This window comes from Lithobates pipiens, unplaced genomic scaffold (assembly GCF_037356315.1).
Source record: "Lithobates pipiens isolate NorthernLeopardFrog02 unplaced genomic scaffold, aLitPip1_a1.2 Scaffold_16, whole genome shotgun sequence".
Lineage (NCBI taxonomy): Eukaryota > Metazoa > Chordata > Amphibia > Anura > Ranidae > Lithobates > Lithobates pipiens.
Window position 1 is genome coordinate 538,903,930 of NW_027507748.1, and position 6,911 is coordinate 538,910,840.

Genomic DNA, 6,911 nt, shown 5'->3' on the forward strand with positions numbered 1-6,911 from the left:
GGGTCAGATTTTATTAAGTGAACGTGCACGAGGGCCGCCCATTTTCCATGTCATACTTTGAACTATTAAAATTCGGTCTAATTGTGTTCGCCCAAGCACAAATACATTGCCCAACAAGAATTATCTTCCCTTTGTGTCTGTGTGGTGAAGAAATGAGCCCAGGCATGTTATTTGGAGAATAAATATATACACTTTTGTGGCCCCTAACGAATCCCCGAGCGCTGCTCAGGACTAAGGATGAGCTCAGGCTTATTTGGTTATTCCGTATAACGGGTACATTCGCTTTAAGAGGGAAATTTCAGCAAAAAAAAAAAACATACATCTTAACTAAAGAACTGTGAAGCAAAATAAGGGTCAGTGCCCATCAATGCAGCCTCACCATTGCCATGATGAATGCAGCCGGATCGATGCCCAACTGCAGCCTCGGAGGAGGCGGGGTGATCGCTGACAGATTACATACAAAGTCCCACCTCCAATGATAGAACAGTCATCCAATGGCTGCCCAGGAGACAGGACTTCCTATTAGATGTCGCTGAGTAAACCATACTGGCATGGACATGGAGGTGGAAATATTATGCTTTGGAGGTGTCTTTCTGATAAGGGGACAGGACAACATCACAGCATCAAATGGACAATGGACAGGGCCATGTACCATCAAATCTTGGGTGAGAACCTCCTTCCTTCAGCTAGGGCTTTGAAAATGGGTCATGGATGGGTATTCCAGCATGACAATGACCCAAAACACACTGCCAAGGCAGCTGTCCCTCCTATTTTCTGTGTCCCCACTGCTGTTTGAGATCTTGTAGACCGCCTGGGGTCCTTTTATGGAGCATGCTCATATTTCAGCTCCCTTCTAAGCTCTTCATTGGCTCCTTTTTCTTATCTCTGCAGCCCACGTGAGTATAGAGTCACAAGTGATATAGGTGCACCTCTGCTGTGCCACATCCAATATCTATACACACAAAGTACAATGGGAATCCTATTTGTCAAAACCAAGCAGACTTTATTAGCACACCATGAGGCAACTACTATTAAAATTGTTTTATTTCTCCAATGCACGAATCGCTGTGTTGCCCATAGCATAACATCAATCAGGTAAAATGTCCATAGTTACTCCATTCTGAAAAGTCTATGCGTTTCACAAAAGTTTCCAACTTCCTCTGGACCGTTTTTTATTATTATTCAGGATTTATATAGCGCCAGCAATGTACACAGCACTTTACAATATAAAAAGGAGACCATACAGTTACAATACAAAAAAAAATAGAGGATTACGAGGGGCCCTGCTCAGAAGAGCTTACAATCTAATAGGGTGGGGCAGGTGGTACAAAAGGTTATAACTGTTGGCAATGAGCTGATGGAAGTGGTAGGAGATTAGTTTGAGACGTGATAGGCTTCCATGAATAGATGAGTTTTCAGGGATCGCCTGAAGGTAGCAAGAGTAGGGGATAGCCGGACCAGTGGAGGTAGCGAGTTCCAGAGGATTGGAGAGGCTCTGGAGAAATCCTGGAGATGAGCATGGGAGGAGGAGACGAGAGAGCTTGAGAGTAGGAGGTCTTGAGAAGAACGGAGGGGACGATTTGGGTGATATTTGGAGACAAGATTGGTGATGTAGCTGGGGGAGAGTTGTGAATGGCTTTGTATGTTGTGGTTAGTATTCGCTGGGTGATTGGGAGCCAGTGTAGGGATTGGAGGAGAGGGTTGGCAGACACTGAGCTGTTGGTAAGGTGGATAAGTCTGGCAGCAGCATTCATGATGGACTGAAGAGGAGAGAGCCTATGGCAGGGATATGCAATTAGCGGACCTCCAGCTGTTGCAGAACTACAATTTCCATGAGGCATAGCAAGACTCTGACAGCCACAAGCATGACACCCAGAGGTAGAGGCATGATGGGACTTGTAGTTTTGCAACAGCTGGAGGTCCGCTAATTGCATATACCTGGCCTATGGAGAGGCAGGCCAATGAGAAGTGAGTTGCAATAGTCAAGGCGAGATATAACAAGGGAGTGAATGAGGAGCTTGGTGGTTTAATTTGTTAAAAAGGGGCGAATTTTAGAGATCTTGCGGAAGTGAAATCTACAAACTTTTGACAACGATTGGACTTGGGGCTGAAATGACAAGTCAGAGTCTAGGGTTACACCTAGTACCCTGGTGTGAGGGGAGGGCCAGATGGTTGTATTGTTGTTTTTGATGGAAAAGTCATGGAGGGGGGCATGTGCAGGGGGGAATATTAATAGCTCAGTTTTAGAGAGGTTTAGTTTAAGGAAGTGGTGTGACATCCATGCTGATATGTCAGTTAGTAGGTTAGTAATGCGAGAGAAGACTGAAGGGGTGAGGAGTAGACAGATTTGGGTGTCATCGGCGTATAAGTGGTATTGGAAGCCATGGGCGGTTATCAAGTGACCAAGGGAGGAGGTGTAAATAGAGAAGAGGAGTCAAAGAACAGAGCCTTGGGAGACCCCCACAGAAAGAGGCAATGGAGAGGAGGATACAGAGTTGTACGTGACACTGAGGGAGCGCTGTGATAGATAGAGAACCAGGAAAGAGCAGAATCTCGGAGGCCAAGGGAATGTAGTTTATTGAGGAGGAGCGCGTGGTCAACAGTATCAAAGGCAGCAGAGAGGTCAAGTAGTAGGAGTATGGAGTACTGGCTGTTGGTTTTAGCAGTTAGTAGATCATTGGTGAGTTTTAGTAAGGCAGTTTCCGTGGAGTGCTGCGAACGAAAGCCAGACTGTAATGGGTCAAGAAGGTTATTTTCACTGAGGGAGGAGCTAAGACGGTTGTAGACTAAGCATTCTAGAAGTTTAGAGGAGAATGGGAGAAATGAGATAGGTCTTAAGTTGTTCAGGTTGGTGCGGTCCAGTGAGGGTTTTTTTTTAAGTATGGGGGTGATCTGCGCATGTTTTAGAGGGGAGGAGGGAAGGTGCCACTTTAGAGGGAGAGATTGAAGATGTGAGTGAGGGAGCATAAGATAGAATTAGAGAGGGACCTTAATAGTTGTGAGGGAACAGGGTCCAAGGGACAATTGGTTAGGTGAGCATCTGAGAAGTTTTGCAACCTCTTCAGTAGTAGCCAATTCAAAAGAGGAAAGTGAATGTGCTATTAGGCCAGGTATGTTGGGTGGGGAAGATGTACGCACAGCGGAGGTGTCCTCACGAATTGCATCAATCTTGTCTTTTGAAGTGATTGGCAATCTCTTGGGCAGTGAGTGAGTTAGTGGGTAGAGGGGGTGGGGGACGAAGCAGAGTTAAAAGTTGAGAAGAGCCGACAGGGACTGGATGACAAAGTATTAATAAGAGATACAAAGTAGGCTTGTTTGGCAGCATGGAGGCAGGAATTGTATTTTAGAAGGGCAGATTTATATATGGTGAAGTCTTGGAGGCATTTTGGTTTTACGCCACAGTCGTTCAAGAGCACGGCAATGTCTCTTGAGATTTCTAGTGTTGTCAGTTTGCCAGGGTTGTAACGGTCGGGGCCTGATTCTGCGTGTGGTTAGAGGAGCAAGTGCATCTAGTAATGAGAGTGAACTGTTGTAGACAGAGATGGCAAGGTCAGGACAGGGGAGAGCTTTTCATATAGGTGGTCAGTAGCAGAATAGAGAAGAGAAGGCTTAAGGTTGCGAAGGTTCCTACAAGTGATGGAAGGATGGGTGGTTGGAGGCAAGGATACAGTGAAACTAATGAGGTTGTGATCAGAGAGAGGAAAGGGGGTGTTTGTGAGGTTGCTAGGGTTGCAGAGATGGGAGAATACAAGGTCAAGGGTATTACCATTGGAGTGAGTTGAAGTATGTGTCCATTGGGTTAGGTCAAAAGATGAGGTTAAGTTGAGAAGTTTAGCTGTAGTTGGGTTGTTAACATTGACAGGAATGTTAAAGTCACCAAGAATGATGGTGGGTATTTCAGAGGAGAGAAAGTAGGGTAGCCAGGCAGCAAAGTCATCAAAGCGAGACACCGGTCCAGGAGGCTGATAAATTGCTGCAATTCTCAGAGAAATAGGAGAAAACAGACGAATACAGTGCATCTCGAAAGAAGAAAGGGAACGAGAGGGAGGTATGGGAAGGACTTGGATGGTGTATTGTGGGGATAGAAGGAATCCAACTCCACCTCCTTTCAGTCCATTGGGTCTAGGGGAGTGAGTCCAATGGAGACCACCATGGGAGAGGGCAGCAGGAGAAGCTGAGTCCAAATTTTGAAGCCAGGTTTCAGTTATGGCGAGTATGTTAAAGCCATGAGAGATGAAGAGGTCATGTACAGATGTTAGCTTGTTACAGATGGATTGGGCATTGGGTGGTCGCTGTTACAAGATGTAAGATGCAGACAAATGTGTAAATATATCACATGTTTTGAAATTGCAATTCGAACATACACATACTTTTTTCCCCTCACTGTATACACATAGAAACACTATTTGATCCCCTGCTGATTTTGTACATTTGCCCACTGGCCCAAATTATCAGTCTATAATTTTAATGGTAGGTCTATTTTAACAATAGGAGACAGAATAACAAATCCAGAAAAAAACATTTCAAAAAAGTTTTTTATAAATTGATTTGCATTTTATTGAGTGAAATATGTATAGTTTTTCTGAAAATCCCTTAAGCGTAGGTTTCCTTTTGAGGAAGACGAATCGCGTTTGTGGAACAAAAGGCCAAAATTTAAATGCAGCCTTTTCCCAGGTTTCTCACAATACTGACTTGGCATTCGAGGACATGGGTATCTTGAAGGATGCCATAGATAAACGTCACGATTCCCGTTTAAAAAAAAAAAAAAAAAAAAAAAGCATGGGACTAGTCTATAACAAATCTTATGACGGCCATGGCCTCAACAGTGGTAGCCAGAAACGTGGAACATTGGCTAGAACAGTTGAGGCAGCACATAGAAGTACTTCCCGAGAGGATCTATTGGAGACATCCCAGTTCTGTTGAAAGCAGTGACTGGGCCCTAGCACTGATATCCCTTTTAGCCCTTGTACACACGATCGGAGAATCCGTCAGAATGTGTCCTATCGGACCGCGTCGTCTGATAATCCGACTGTGTGTGGTATGCATCGGACTGATTCCGTAGGAATATCCGTCGGCCCCAATTTTCCAACATGTTGGAAATATTTCCCGACCACCTGGGCCGATCGGACATACTCCGATCATGTGTAGAGAATTTTGATCGGACCAAGTGCCACGCATGCTCAGGTCAAATTCCTACATCAAAGCTATTGGCTACTAGCCTGAATGTAGTCCCATCGTAACAAAATTACGTCATCACGTTCTGAAAGATCAGATTTTTCGCCAACTTTGTCCGAATGTGTGTATGCAACAGTTTCGGACAAGATCCGACGGATTTGGTTGTGGAAATCTCCGACCGTGTGTACAGGGGCTAAGAGGACCTAAGGCAACGGAGTAATTATTCCAGTGCCTCTAGAGGAGGAAGGTCTAGGGTTCTAGTCTCACATTTTCCCAATAAGGAAAAACTGGAAAATTTTGCTTAATTTTGAACCTTAGATTTTTAATCGGTCCATTTGCTCCAAAAAGTTTTGCATGAATGCGATCTACTCTGTAAGGAAACCGCTTGGGGTGGGGGGTGTTTTATGGCTTCCATTGATCTCGGGGAAGCTTGCCTGCACATCCCAATAGCAGTAGCATCCCAGAGGCGTCTGGCAATCAGCTCAGAGGACAGGATATCCCATATGCAGTTCAGAGACCTGCCTTTTGGTCTGTTCTCAGGATCTTCACCAAAGTCATGGCGGAAGCCTTGGTGCCTCTGACAATCCAGGGAATTATGATGGTTCCATACCTGGACGATCTGCTTCTATTCGCCAGCTCAAAAAAAAAAAATCAGCTGCTGGCAAATCTAAACAGAACAAAATGCCATTTGCAAAACCTAGGTTAGATCCTGAACGAGGAGAAATCAAACGTAGTCCCTTCCCAAGTGATAAGATTTTTGGGGTACAGCATTGACTCTCTCCAACAAAAGATCTTCTTGCCGGAAGAGAAAAAGGAAAATATCCTGGGGTTAATAAAACAGATCCATATAAGAAAAAGTGTTGCGCTAAAATAGAAAAACAAATGTGTGCAAAATATTACAAGTGTGACCTATGTGTTTTGCCCAATATAGATTCTGACAGTTAACAACAACCAAACGTAATTTGTACAATTGTAATATAAACATATGAAGAAAGTCCTTTCGTGGAAAGCCAGATGCAATCCCCCTTAGTGCAGATAGAGAAATCAAAATGTCCTTCAATCCATAGGAATATTGAGTATAAACACCCTGGTGCTGACACCGCCACCCAAAACAGATGTAGGCTTACCGACTCCTATTGACCCAAGCGAGCATATGCTCCAAAGTTCAATTGCGCTTTGAGGTCATACAACTCCGGCCGGAAAACATTGAAACTCAACGCTGAAAATCACCTCTCAAGCCAAGTTAAACACGAAGCCAGTAATCGCAGGTCACGCTCCCCAAAAAGAAACCTGCAGGACAAAAGAATGGGGCCAAATAATGTAATTCCGTAAAACAAATTAATTTATTAAAAAGTTATCAAACTTACATTTATATAGTTAAGTGCTTCTCACATAAAGGATAAGCTTGTGCAATTTGTTTCGTAACGAATCGAAATTCGGACAAATTTTGCATCTTTTGGACATTTGGATAAAAAAATAACGAATAACAACGAATACGAAAGAAATATAACGAATTAATTCGACATGATTCGGTAATTCTTTAAAGATCTAATGAAACAAAAGGTCAGCTCAAAGTAAATCTTATAGTCCAATCAGCTAATTAATTTTGTGCCGGAGGTTGGATTACTGGCAAAGTGCATTCCTGAGAACTGAGTTAGAAGGGTGTTGTATTGTATTTGAGCCGAGGAGAAGAGACATTGTCATTGTGTGTGTTAAAAGTTTTAATAAACAAGTGA